Raw genomic sequence first — 15,044 nt, 5'->3', positions numbered from 1 at the left:
CCTTTAAACCTTTAAACCTCCTCAAAAAGATACCCAGGGAACTCCCTACACTCCTTGAGCTACTCAAACAACTACATGTTCAGATTTTCCACAGACGACTAGCTTCGATATGTCTATATGCTTGAAAGTTATCCAGCAATTCTTTACTGCACGAGGTTTTTCGCAACCAACTGGAAGGAGAATAGCTAGATGTGTCAAAGAGTCATCTATCGCTGTCTTACAAGCAAAGTGGACTATCTTCTGTAGTTGGTGTCGTGGAAGGGGCATCCCTCTGCTCAGTGTCACTATTCCAATAATAGCAGAATTCTTGTTATATCTCAGGGAAGAAAAACTCTGCTCGGTATCGGAGGTGTAAGGCTATTGCTCAGCCTTAAGCCTCTCTTTTAACTGAAGCGAGTTGACATTTCCTCCTCGACGGAATTATCTCTTCTCATACGAAGTGACATTCAACTTCGTCCCTGAGTATATTGCAAAGAATCAAAATCCGGCTGTAGCAGATCCTAGATTCGGGCCCTTCCGGATTGAGTCTCTTCTGTAACAAATGATCCAGATCAAGTATTATTATGCCCTGTAAGGAGGCAGAGGAAATAACTTGAATGAACTGCTTGAGCTCGACCACATTTGAATAGACTTTTCCAGCACAGAAAAAGTAAAAAGGAGTTTCTAGGAATTCAATATCTTCCTGGAGCAGGAAAGACACCTCCTCTTAACCATAATCCTAGAGCTCACGACATCAGGCATTAGTACATCCCTTGCATTCAAAAGAACTTCAATGTGACACAGCTCTTTCAGACTGATGTGTGAAACATTGGTCTTCTTTCACCTCCCATTACCTGTGAGACATAGCCCACAGGAGCCTTGACACTTTCTCCATAAGTCCAGTAGGGGAAGCATAAAATGTGATCAATGACACCACAACTCCCTATTAGGACAAGTAGCAGTCGGTGGAGGGCAGATGCTAAACCATCTGTAAGTCTAGTGTGATAGACGAAGGACTGGCCTTTCACTTTTCATTGTGTCCTCTCTTGTGGCGTGAGCAAACCAAGAAACTTTGCAGGCTCACCACCTCTGACTTTGGGTGGCTATCATTGTTCCTTGTGTATCCTAATTTAGGTTATGTCCCCGTTTTCCCAATGAAGTGGGAGTCTGATAACATCTAGATAAGAAAAGCATAGCCAAGTGAAGTCTTGCCTTGATGAGTCACGTTGCCTAGTTGTCACACCTTCGCACAATTGCTCAGGCCATTATATCTCATTGGGAGTAAGCAAGGTGATAGGGGATACTCTTCCACAGCTCTTTTGAAGTATAAGAATCACACCCTGGGTCATAAACCAGCCAGTTAGTCTTGGACTTTCACCAACTTAAGCGTGAGTCTCTATAGTAAAGAGTTGAAAGGTTTGTATTTGGTGCCAGAACAAATGACATTTGGAAATAATTTTTATTTTTCCTAATCATAAAACCTGAAGCTCTTTACACATACTGTCAGTTGGTGAGGCGAGATTTTGCCCTGAACTAGAAACTCCAGCTTAGGTATCTTTTATTTTGAATAACATTCTCTGTCACTTCCCTCTTGTACACCACTATCTCCTCTGATTGTAGTTCTAGCAGATATTTTGACTTGCCATTTTCAATAGATAGAACAGTAACCTTTGATACAGCGAATGAGCATTTGATATAGCGTTTTAAAGTTTCTCAGTTGGTGTAGGATTTTGAGAATATTTTCCCTATGATCAAACTTTGATGTGGGTCACTATTAGTATAAAGATTACTCAATATATGATTTATCATATTCATAAATATCCTCTTTGCCATGTCATCCATATTTTAATTGGAGACTCGTCAATAGCCCCATCATGATAAAAATCACAATATTGATAATTAGGGAAATGACGTAAGTAAGCTTGTGTTTTCAGAGTCTGCTTTGACACACATTGATCTGAATGATTGTAGAGTGGGTTTACTTATTCCAGGTAGGGGAAGATTATTCAGACCCAGTTTTTAAAGACTTTAATTTTGAATTCTAAATTTGCGAGTAAAGGAGTTCAGTGCCTTGCAAGCCAAGGTTTTATTTATACCGAGGATATTTCTTATGAGGTAATTCCTTTGTCTTTATCAGTGTAATTTCAGTTTATTGTATTACATCAATACTATTTTAATGTTGGTTTTTTATGCCAATAAACTTATACATATCCTCACTGAGTAATGTTTTTCTATTCAGTACAGTATAGTCTTATATGATAGATGCAGACTTATCTTTTTTCACCTATGAGCACTGACTGGCATAAACTGTGGCAACCCAAGATTTCACATTCACATGTATTCCTAACTGAACAAGGACATGGATGGACATCCTAAATATTGTAAATGTGGATTACTTATTTAACCATTAATAATCACATACAGTACACAAGTCGCTTGTCGAATTATGACACGGGTAAAAGATGACGTGTTTGTTTATGGAATATGAAACAAATTAAAAATTTCACCGAACGTGACTCTGTGGTCAAGTTGAATTATTTCATTATAGAATTATCAATTTGCTCACATAGATTGATGAGAGGTTTTACTGTATTGATTACCTGTATTACAATATAGATTTGGGATGTACCTTTGGAATTAAGCCTTTGGCACTTTCTTCCATATGTAAGATAAAGTTGATTGAATTTTGTGTGAAAGTTGAAGGATCATATGTTTGCATTGTCACTGGGATTTTAAAGTTTTTCTTTTCATTAGAATTTTTAGAACTTTTTAAAGCTATTTAAGAAAATATTTACAATGCTGACTTACTTTTTCTAGGGAGATGTCAGGAACTGAATTCTCTTCCAGTATAGATCCATCTCTTGACATTATTGCAGATTTTGAAGATATCTTTAAGGAATAACAGCCATTTCAAGACCCATAGCCCCCTTCACTGCTGCAGATTCTTCTTGTAGAACATTGGGATGAATGTTCTGACTTTGAATTGAACCTAAAATTAAGTGGTTTTGAATATTCTAGATGAAAAGGTTTTCCCTCTTAATGAGAGAATGCCTTGATGAAGTCATTGAGCTTCAGCACGGCATTTCATTCCCGTGCTGAATCTTGGTGACGGGCAAGAGGGCTCTCGAACTTCGGGAAATTGCTCCCCCAGTTCGAATCTAAATTTCTCTCTTTCATCTTTTTCTTCTGCTTAATATTACTTCGACCTTCTCTTAATTTTATCAACTTTCTTTCATCTTGCTGTCCTATCTCTATGATTATTATTTTTCTTAGTTATATATATATGTAGATGTATGCATATATATATATATTTATTTATTGTATTTGTTCATTTATTTATTTATCTATTTTTTTTTCTATTTTATTTAAATGGCGTGGATATTTCCACATTCGTTATTACTGCCTGCTTAGATGAATGGGAGAAGGGATCACGGTTGGGAGGTATTCGCATTCAAAGCTATATATGAGAGTATTGGATGATCTCAGCCATCCCAAAGATGGTTTGGACCTTTTTGGCGGAACTACTCTCAAGGGTTGGGTCATCGGAATCCAGGGGGATCCAATCCTTGAGGTGGGACTCTTGGCTTTTGGCCGGAAGCCCATCATTACAGATATGGGGAGGATGATTCCATATTACTTTGGTCTCAGTCCTAACAGGCGGGTTTAGCTTACACCTGTGCCTCTATATCTGTTTTGATGCTATCCTTCGGGTAGGGTATGGAGTGGACCATCGGGGAAATATACTCTCATTGTGCCGATAGTGGAGAATGCAAATTTCCTTTCCAACGTATGATACTTTCTTATAATTCTCAAGCAGGTACCCCAACAAAACAACAAAAAACCTGAAAATCCCATCCTTAAATATGGACCCTTCAAATACTGACTCCCCATCCCCTGGATTTGCTGACTCCCCCCCGGCACTGTTGACGACTTCTGCTACTGTAATTAAGGAAAACTCTGTTGACGACCTTCGAACTAAAAAGGACCACTCTACTGATGTTAAAAAATCTAACAATTTGGGTAACACAGGGAAACTACGATTCCTTCATGTTTCCCAAATCCCATTAGAGACAAATTATGATGATATATATAGAGCATTTGAGTGCTATGGATTGATAAAGGAAATAAGGATGAGACTTGGAGATGAAAAATGGGACTCTTGGATATCTTTTGAAAGTCACGATGAGGCGTTTAATGCCATAAGTAATATTAGTAGTATCAAAATTAACGAATTGAACATCATGGGAGCTCTTTGTGATAAGGTCCCAAAGGAATTGGATGTGTACAAACCTGCTGATTGGTTTGAAAAAGATAGAAATGTACCCATGCCTTCACAGAGAAAACCCAAACCACCAATGTGGCTCTTAGCTGAACCTAAAGGGATAATAGGGAATTATTTTAAGATATGTAAGTTTATCCAAAAAAAAGTAGGAACCATAGCACCTGGAGATATATCTCGTTTTGGGAAGAACAGTTATCTCATCCATGCCAAATCTTCGACTCAGTCTGCAATACTGTCTAACTTACAGACAGGCAGTGATGAAATTACATTGGAAATGAAACCTCATCTTAATTTTAGTTATGGAAGGGGAGTGGTCTTTAATAAGGACCTATACGAATTTACAGAGGAGGAGATACTTTCTATGTGTCCATTAAATGTATGGAAAGTGCATAAGATTCCTGGAACTTCAATGATTATACTCACTTTCCAGGATGCTGATGTACCTTTCCATATTTTTATTGAAAATGAAAGGATTAAAGTTCGGCCTTTCAAACAAAAGCCCCTGCAATGTTTTAATTGTTTTAAATTTGGACACCCATCCAAAGTTTGTAAAAATGGAAAATTGTGTGGTATTTGCTCCAAAACTTATCATGGAGAATGTACACTTGAGGCCAGGTGTTCAAATTGCAATTTGAATCATAAATCAACTGATAGGAGATGCGAACTGTATAAGTTGGAGGAAGCTGCCCTAAACAAATCAAGTTTAGAACACATAAGTGTGGGACATGCAAAAAGATTGTTGAATAAATCAACCAGCTATGCAAAGGCCTTAAAATCAAAGGTAAATTTACCACAGGAGACAGCAACCCCACCTAGCACTGCCAGTAATCCTAAGAAAAGAAATACAACCTCTGATAATAAAGTACTGCATGACAAGGTAATCATATCGCCTTCTGAGGCTTTGCCACAGCGTATTAAAAATGGGTCATTGCCCATTTCTGTACAGCCTTCGTCCCCCATTACCAGCAATAGTACTAACCTCTCCCAGGCCATGTCCTTGCCTGATTTGATGGAGATGCCACCTGACACCAAGTTACCAGGTGCACCTGTATTGGGGAAGGTGCAAAAACCTGGTAGCTCAAAACCTACTAATCGGAAAAGAGAGAGACCTCCATCTCTCTCGCCCCCCTCCATAAGAAATATCAAAATTACGACGTCAAATAAGTATGATGATTTGTCAGTTGATATTTCTGATCTGGAAGTCAATTTAAATAAATCGGAAATTCAAGTGGAGGTCCACCAACCTCCTCAACAATCAGATCAAAAAGACAAAAAGAAAATCATAAATTCTAAACCCAATCTATCAAGACCCTCTTTAATAAAACCACCAAAAAATAGTGTTAGATCAAACACTGCTAATGGGAAGACTCCATCCAAGGGGTCTACCAAATTATAAACCATAGTTTTTTCCTCCATTTTGCAATGGAATTGTCAGGGTTTAAGGGCCAAATATGAAGAACTTAAGCTCCTTATTCATGAGCATTCCCCCATAATTATTTGTCTACAGGAGAGCAAACTTGATCATAATACCCCTTGCCCTCGCGAATACATTAGTTATAGGACACCATATGATCACCAAGTGGGGAGCCATGGCGGAAGTCTCATATACGTTCGTCGAGATGTTCCCCAAGTTTCTCTGTCTATTCGTACACCTCTGCAGGCAGTGGTTGTACAGATCGACATAGGGCGAAAATATACAATTTGTTCTCTGTACTTGCCTCCAAATGATAACATTTTGTATGACAACTTAGTGGAGGTTATTCAACAACTCCCTCAACCTTTCCTTTTACTTGGAGATTTGAATGGTAGACACCCTTTGTGGGGTGATGTTTTAGCAAACACGAGGGGAAATATCATAACATCAATTGTGGAAAATGAAGATGTGGGACTCCTTAATACAGGAGAGCCCACACACTTTCATGTCCAGACAGGTACCTTGTCATGTATTGACCTATCAATCGTAAGCTCTAATTGCCTTCTCGACTTTGATTGGAGAACATTAGATGATTGGCATACTAGTGATCACGCACCAATCATTATAAACACCAACAATGGTCCACCTTTACAGGGATCGCCACGATGGAATCTTGACAAGGCGGACTGGGATAAATTTCGTGAACTAAGCGAAATTGAGGGGGATGCAGGACAAGTTGAAAATATCGATGATGCCATAGACTTACTGAATGGAACTCTCCATACAGCTGGAGTCAATTCAATTCCCAAAACAACAGGGTTATTCAAACGACGACCCGTCCCGTGGTGGTCTTCAGAACTAACTGCCCTCCACAGAGCCACAAGAAGATCTCTAACACGATTGCGTAGACGCAGAACTGATGAGAATTTAATTATGTACAAGAAATGTAGAGCACAGTTCCGTCGTGCCATGAAAGAAGCAAGGCGCCAGTCATGGATGTCTTTTGTTTCCTCCATTAACAGTAGGACACCACCATCTGCTGTGTGGAGGAAAGTAAAAAAGATAGCTGGCAAATTCACCCCCAACCCACCACCAGTGTTGAAGGTGAATGGCCAGTATGTAACCGAAGCAAATGATGTTAGCAATGCCCTGGCTAATCATTTTTCAAATGTATCCAGCAAGTGTGAAGGAGCCCCTGGTCACCAGTATAGGAGCACTGAAGAAAAGAAAATTTTAAATTTTGCAACAAGAAGGGAAGAGTCGTATAATTCTCCTTTCACTGAAAGAGAATTTGATTCCGCACTTGCTCATTGCAATGATACAGCCCCTGGACCCGATGGAATTCCATATGCAATGATTAAACATGTACATTTTAATACAAAGCTATTTATTTTAAGTATTATTAATAGAATATGGCATGATCATAGTTACCCAAGTGTTTGGGAACTAGCCATTATTTTAGCCTTTTTAAAACCCGGTAAAGACAAGTTTTTAGCAGCAAACTATCGTCCAATTGCATTGACATCTTGTTTATGTAAAATCATGGAGAAGATGGTCAATGCAAGGCTGGTGTGGTACCTTGAAAAGAAAGGTATTTTATCACCGATTCAATGTGGATTCCGAAAAATGCACTCAACGACTGATGTGTTGATACGACTAGAGTCTTCTATTTGTGAAGCCTTTGCTTCCAAACAGCACCATGTTACAGTATTTTTTGACCTTGAAAAGGCATATGATACCACATGGAGATATGGTATTCTTAAAACCATTCATGAATTGGGATTGAGAGGAGAGCTGCCACTATTTATTCAGGCATTTCTTTCACGTAGAGTTTTTCAAGTGAGAGTGGGGGAAACTCTATCAGAGAGTAAGTGCCAGGAAGAAGGAGTTCCTCAGGGTAGTGTGCTGAGTGTAACCCTTTTTGCACTAGCAATTAATGGGATATCCTCAGCCATTCCCCAGGATGTTCTCTCAACATTATTTGTGGATGATCTCTCAATATCATTTGCTGGCACTAAAATGGCAATGGTTGAGAGAAAAATCCAACTCTCTATTGATAAAATTATCCAGTGGGCTGACATGAATGGATTTAAGTTCTCGACAAGTAAAACTACCATTGTCCATTTTTGTCGTATCCGGGGAGTACATCCAGACCCGGATATATACATTAAAAGTCAACGGATACCATGTGCAAGAGAAGCTAAATTTTTAGGTTTGATATTTGATTGTAGGCTTACATGGGTTTCTCACTTAAAAGCATTAAAAGCTAAATGTGTTGAAGCTCTGAATATCTTAAAAGTATTATCCCATACATCATGGGGGGCAGACCGCAGTACTATTTTAAAATTATACAAGGCCTTGATTTTTTCCAAAATTAGTTATGGTTGTGAGGTATATTCTTCAGCCACCTCAAGCCGGTTAAAAATATTAGACTCGATACATCATGCAGGTATTAGATTGTCTACTGGAGCTTTTAAAACCTCGCCTATCCCAAGTCTCCTTGTTGATGCTGGAGAGTTACCTCTAGACCTTTACCGAATGTCTTCCATTCTTCGGTATTGGTTTAGATTGCAAAGACTCCCTAACTCTCTAGCCTTTCAGACTGCAAGCCTTGTAAGACACGCATCATACTTTGAGTTGCACCCAAAATCTCCTCAACCCTATGGCTTTCGGGTGAAACGATTATTAAATAGTCTGGATATAATTAGAAATAAGGTACTTCCATTCAAGGTATCATCAATGCCTCCATGGAAGTTACCAGAGATATCTTTTTGTAAATATTTTATTGGAGATAAGAAGAATATGTCAGACCTAGAAGCCAGGTCTCTTTTTAATGAACATGTTAAAGAACATAGAGGATCAACTTTTATCTATACTGATGGCTCCAAATCTGATGCTGGCGTTGGATTTGGAGTACATAGTAATGGTTTTAATTGTAGAGGTGCACTTCCTCTGACCGCTTCCATATTTACTGCCGAACTGTATGGCATATTAACCGCTATTGAGAAAATAGCATTGGAGAAGGAGGGTAATTTTACAATTTTTAGTGATGCAAGGAGTGTCCTTCAAGCTATGGAAGTTTTTAATTCTAATAACCCTCTAGTTTTAAAGATTTTAGAATGGCTTCTCATTATTGGACGGAGAGGTATAACAGTTCAATTTTGTTGGGTTCCAGCACATGTAGGTGTGTCTGGGAATGAGAAGGCAGATTCACTGGCTAAGGAGGCTGCATCCGAGTTGCTGCCAAGAAGGTATCCCATTGCCTGTAATGATTTCTTACCTGTCATCAAGAACTTGGTTTGCAATAAATGGCAACAGCAATGGGATAGTCAAGATGGCAATAAAATGCGAGAGATAACAAATGACATATCTCCTTGGAGGTATAATATGATGCCCCGAAAATGGGAGACGTCTCTTTGTCGTCTCCGTATTGGTCACACTCGGTTGACACACGAGTTTCTGCTGAAGGGCCAACACCAACCGTATTGTGATGACTGCTTAGTACCTCTAACAGTAAGGCATTTGCTGACCGAATGCCCCAATTATAACAACTTGCGGAATAGATATTTGTTTGAGGCTCGAGGTGAGGGTGGCAGGTTCATCCTTGCCAAGATTCTTGGAAATGATGTGTCCTACCATGCAAGTGGCATTTTTAGATTTATTTCAGAAGCAGGTCTTCTGAAAAATATTTAACTTTTATTACATTCAACTTTTATGATTTTAATTGAATACTCTTTTATTTTTTATTTTATTTTATCTTTTATTTTTGTATACATAAATTAAATGTTACCGGCGTCAATGACCTCAGATGTCAGGATGCCTGAAAACTTTAAATCAATCAATCAATCAATGAAAAGGTTTCATAGTACAATTCAGTTGTGTTATTTGTGGGAAATTTTTACAAAACTGTAGCAGAACTATAGGCATCAGTCATTTTTTCCTTCATATAATTTTTTTTCCCCAATTTGGAAAAGCTATGTTGTAAAACCATAATCGGTCTGCAACCCTTTTAGTAAATGTATATCAGGTCTGCAACCCTTTTAGTAGATGTATATCATAGTAAGAGTAATCAGCATTCCTGAAGCTAACTGAATAGAATCTTTTCCAGAAACATGACTTAGATGTTTAAGAAGGTGTAGCCAATGTTAATAGAAGTGCAGACTCAAATAGTGTGTTTGTTTTTGGATTTAAAGATAGCTTATTCCTTGGCTCTTAATTTTTGTTTTTATAAATAAAATGGTAGTTACTTAATTAGGTAAATGGGCTGTGGTACCTGCAGCCATGCCAATTAGGCCCCAATATCTCATACTGCCATTTTTAAAGTTTGTGAATCTGTTTACAAAATGTCAATAAATTTGACAAGGAAAGTATTCAGCTATTCCCTTTCTTACAATTGAGTGTTTGCAAAGGCTTAGGGCTTTGTGATACTCTTCTTAAAATTTTCTGTGTATCGGAAATCCCTAGAATAAGTTCATATAATTGCCATTGATTCTAGTGGTGTTTTTGATAATGTCAGTTATGAGGTCCTTTTGTCATGAAACGTTTATCATTACTATCACATAATTTTTAGGTAATATGTTGGAGTAGTTGGGGGGGTCGCCATGCTGTGTAGTGTTTGGTGTTCCTGAGACTAGAGTTCTTGGCCAATTACTTATTTATACTGTATGTTTATATATTTGTGTAATATTTCTACAAATCTTATCCTTGAAAAGTATAAAGCTATTGCAGGTAATTCAGAAGCAGAATTCACAACCTCAGAAGAAGAATAGAGCTATGAAATTTTTCCTCAACTTGCTGTGATGTATTTACTTTGTAGATACCGCTATACTGCCACCTACATTCCATGTCTGGATCAAACAGTAGAGGACAATGAACGTACCCTGTTTTTCATACATACCTCTCTGTTTCTCATTATTTCACTTATTTTACGGGACAAGACAGCAATTGAAAACAATTTAGGGTTTTTTCTCGCACCATATTTCCATTTCAACTTAAATGAGTGAGTGTCTGTTTGTTGTTTACACAAATATTGTCTTCAGTGCTGATGAGTATTTTTTGGGACACAGCCGGCCATTACATGTGTTCTATGCTGAGACACCTATTGTTTCTTTTGCCTTTTACTGCCATCATTACATAATCATTAATGATGAGGAATTATAGGTTGAGAATCATTATCTGGAATTCTTTGGTTGTGTGCAGGCCTGTTTCCCTGCCTGTGGGTTTGCTAGATAGTGGGTAAGGACGGTGTGAATCTTGTTAATCCACTAATGTGTGTCACTAATTAGAGAGGTATTTGCTTTATATATATATATATATATATATATATATATATATATATATATATATATATATATATATGCTAAACCTAACCTGAGAGCTCTGATTACAATGATCTTTAAACCTAAACCTAGACAATATCCGAGTTCTTGTTGTACCTCAGGGAGGAAAACTGTTCAGTGTCAGTGGTGAAAGGCTGTTATTCGGCCTTGAGCCTCATTTTCATGCTGAATAAAGTTAACTTTTCCTTCTCAATGAAGTTCTCTCTACTCACATGGAATTTTTAGTGCACATGCCCTCAGTTGGAAGTCAGACCCCCTCCTTGGAATTTGTTGAAAGTTCTACTCTCATTAAAAGGAGCCCCATACAAACCTCTTCGTCAAGCATCAGATCGAGACTTAACCCTGAAAATGGTATTCTTTCTAGCTCTGGCCCCTTCCAAGAGTGTCAGTGAGCTATATGGCCTGTCCTACGACATCCACCATTCAAGGGGATGGGAGCAAGTGACATTCAGTTCCATTCCTGAGTTTGTAGCCAACTTGGCATCCAGTAACGGATCCCATATTGAGTCCTTCCAGATTGAGAGAGTTCATTCTGTAACAGATGATCCAGATCAGCTGTTACTCTGCTCTGTAAGGGCTCTGAAGAAATGCTTGAAAAGAACTGCGAGGGCCAGCCTGCAAATCAGCACGCTCTTCATAAGCACAGGGGGAACCCAAAGGAAGATTACTAAGTACTCTATATCTTCCTGGATCGTTCAGGTAATCAAGAGACCCATTTAATCATACTCCTCCCTTTCTGGTTGTCATCCCTGTGCTCATGATGTCGGGTGTCAACACATCCCAGGCATTTTAAGAAGAATTTCTATGATGCAGGTGTTATAAGCGGACATGTTGAAACGGCAAACAAAGTTCACTGCCTGCAAGACGTAACCCACAGGAGCCTAGACACATTTACCTTAGGTCCTGTGGTGGCTGCACAAAATGTGGTCAATAACTACTCTGCTCCCTTGTAGGAAAAGTAGCAGTTGGTTAAGGGCAGATGTTTCCCGCGAGTACGTCTAGGATGAATGTGTAAGTGACTGGCCACTTCCTATTTCACCCTCCCCTCTCTTGGGGCTCAGTATCTAAGGAACTCTGCAAGCTGACTTCCTCTAACTGCAGATGGGTACCATGCCCTTAGTGCAACCTGATATATATATGTATAAGTTTGTCCCCATTCTCTAAGCAAGGTGGAGTTGGGCTATGCCTAGGTTAAGTTAGGAGCGTGGCTCCAGTTTTACATTTACCTGGTCAAGTCACATAGCTAAATTTCTATGCTAGCACAGGTTGCCCAGTCTGTCATGCCATAAGGATGTTGGTGTCAGGGTGCCCTCTAAACAGCTTTTGTTCCGTAACTGGAACACAAACCACGCTATTTAATAGGGATATTACTTTCGGCGTAGCTGAAATGACGAGCCATTAATTTTTAACGAGGGTTAACTACCCATACCGGTAGTTAGCGGGGGTAGGGGAGGGTAGCTTGCTACCGCCCCCTCACACACCTGTGATTGAGCTCACTTTGCTTTCGGCTCAGATGGTGAATGGATGTTGCCGCTCTTCATCCTTGCCGAATATTGGCAGCCATTAATGACTTTTGCTTTTTCTTTTTCTCTTAGAGTGTGTGTGAAGTTGACTTCTGCGACCAGTTACACTTGCCCTGGACTCTCCGGCCGCCCTTGTGAAACATTTATGTCGGCGGTGGAGACTGATCCTCACGCCCTTTGTCTTTTATGCAGAGGCCAACGGTGTGATAGCGTAAATAAGTATAATGGTTGATTATTTTTTGTTAGGGAAATATTGTAAAGGTTTTTACAGATTTAAATAATTTTCTCTCTCTCTCTCTCTCTCTCTCTCTCTCTCTCTCTCTCTCTCTCTCTCTCTCTCTCTCTGACTCTGACAGATTCCTGTCAGGAATCTGTTACCTTAAGGACAAAAATTTACTTCAAACCTGTCAGACGTAATTTTGACTTGTCATCCACACACTGGTGGCTGCTAAACTGTCTGTTGCAGTTGTTGTGATAATAGAATACGATCTCATATATGTTATTTTTGTAACTGATACACTGATGATTCAATACTGTAATTTTTCTTTTTATGTTGATTTCTGATGTACTGTATGTAATTGCCAATATGTAACTTTGTTTGACGTCTTTGGGCGTAATAAATTTATTAAATAATCTCTCTCTCTCTCTCTCTCTCTCTCTCTCTCTCTCTCTCTCTCTCTCTCTCTCTCTCTCTCTCTCTCTCATTATTTATTTATCTGTTTCTCTCTTTATCTTTCTCCGTATCTTTCTTTATCTCACTCTATTTCTTTCTTTCTATCTTTCTCTTATTCTCTTTGTTTCTCTTCTTTATCTATTTCTATTTTCTTTATCTCAATTTCTCTCTTATCTCCTTATCTCTTTCTCTCTCTATCGATCTTTATCTTTCTTTCACTTTATCTCTCTCTCTTTGTCTTTCATCATCTTTATTTATCTCTTTATTTCTCTTTCTCTCCATTCCTCTTTCTTTTTAATTCTTAATCTTTCTTTAGCTCTATCTCATTTTATCTATTTATCTTTCTCTCTCTATCTATATTTCTTTTTCTCTTCATCTTTATCTTTTCCTCTTTATCTCTCTTATCTATATATCTATATCTTTATCCATCTTTATCTCGCTCTCTCTATCTTTTTCTTTCTCTTTATCTCTCTCTTTTTCTCTTATCTTTATCTCTATCTATTTTTCTCTTATCTTTATCTCTATCTATTTTTCTCTTTGCTCTATCATTATATCTATATTTTCACTCCATCTCTTTTATCTCTTTATCATTTTCTTTATCTTTCTCTTCATCTCTCTCCTTGTCTCTTTATTTATCGCTTTCTCTCCTCTCTCTCTATCTGTTTCTATCTCTATCTCACTTTCTCTTTCTCTGTATCTATCTCTTTATTTCTTTCATTATCTCTCTATCTCTTGCTCTCTCTATATATCTCTACCTCTCTCTCTCTCTCTTTTTATCTATATCTCTATCTTTCTTTCTCACTTTATAACTAGCTTACTTATCTCTATCTTTCTTTATCTCTTTCTCTTCACCGATCTCTCACTTTATCTCTCTATTTCTCCTCATCTACCTTTTTTCTATCTCTTTATGTCTCTATCTTTTGCTCTCTTTATTTCTCTGTATCTTTATCTATCTCTCTTAATACCTTGCTAACTCTATCTTTATTTCTCAATCTCTTGCTTTATCTCATTTTCTCTATCTTTAGCTCTCTATCTGTATCTCCTTATCTCTATCGTGCCTTTCTGTATCTCTCTATCTGTATCTCCTTATCTCTATCGTGCTCTTTCTCTTTATTTACTTATCTTATCTATTTTTCCCTATCTCGCTCTTTCTCTCCATCTATTTCTTTCAATCCCTTTCTTTCTCTTTATCTCTTTGTCATTATCTATTTTCCTCCTTATCTATCTTTCTCTCCTTATCTATCTCCCACTCTTTTCATCTCTATCACTTTCTCTATCTCTTACTATCTCCCTTTTTCTTTCTTCATCCCTATCTTTATCTGTCTCATTATCTCTCTCACTTATCACTTCTTTTAATCTATTTATCTCTTTGTCTATCGATCTATCTCTATCTTTCGTTATTTCTTTTATCTATTTATCTCTATATCTTTATCTTAAACTCTTTCATTATCTCGCTCTCTTTATCCTTCTTTCTCTTTATCTATTTCTCTCTCCATCTCTTTTCATCTCTCTCATTATCTCTTTCTTTCTCTTTCTCTATATCTTTCCATTTCTTTTTATTTCTCTTTCTCTCGCTCTCTCTCTATCTCTATATTACTCTCTATGTAGTTCTCCTTCTTTAACCCTATCTTTCTTATTTTTTCTTGATTTGACTCCCTTTATCTATCTTTCTCTCCTTATCTCTCTCCCACTTTTTATCTCTATCTCTTACTATCTCCCTCTTTATTTCTTTATCCCTATCTTTACCTCTCTCCCCATCTCACTTTCTTTTGATCTCTTTATATGTGTATCTATCTCATTCCCTCGTTATTTCTACCTTTATCTCTGTTAACTC

The 15,044-nt window shown here is 37.9% G+C and overlaps 1 long non-coding RNA gene across 1 annotated transcript in view; it reads left to right on the top strand.

Annotated features, from left to right (window-relative positions):
- Positions 1–10,944, top strand: part of LOC137617876 (uncharacterized) — a 37,966-nt gene extending 27,022 nt beyond the window's left edge. Inside the window, exons 2-3 of the long non-coding RNA XR_011039687.1 lie at positions 2,797–3,005; positions 9,533–10,944. This is a non-coding gene — a long non-coding RNA (uncharacterized lncRNA). The remainder of the gene's footprint in view (positions 1–2,796; positions 3,006–9,532) is intronic.
- Positions 10,945–15,044: the final 4,100 nt, after the last annotated feature.

The sequence above is a fragment of the Palaemon carinicauda genome, chromosome 24, assembly GCF_036898095.1.
Source record: "Palaemon carinicauda isolate YSFRI2023 chromosome 24, ASM3689809v2, whole genome shotgun sequence".
Taxonomy (NCBI): Eukaryota; Metazoa; Arthropoda; class Malacostraca; order Decapoda; family Palaemonidae; genus Palaemon; species Palaemon carinicauda.
This window is presented reverse-complemented; position numbering and strand designations above follow the sequence as displayed.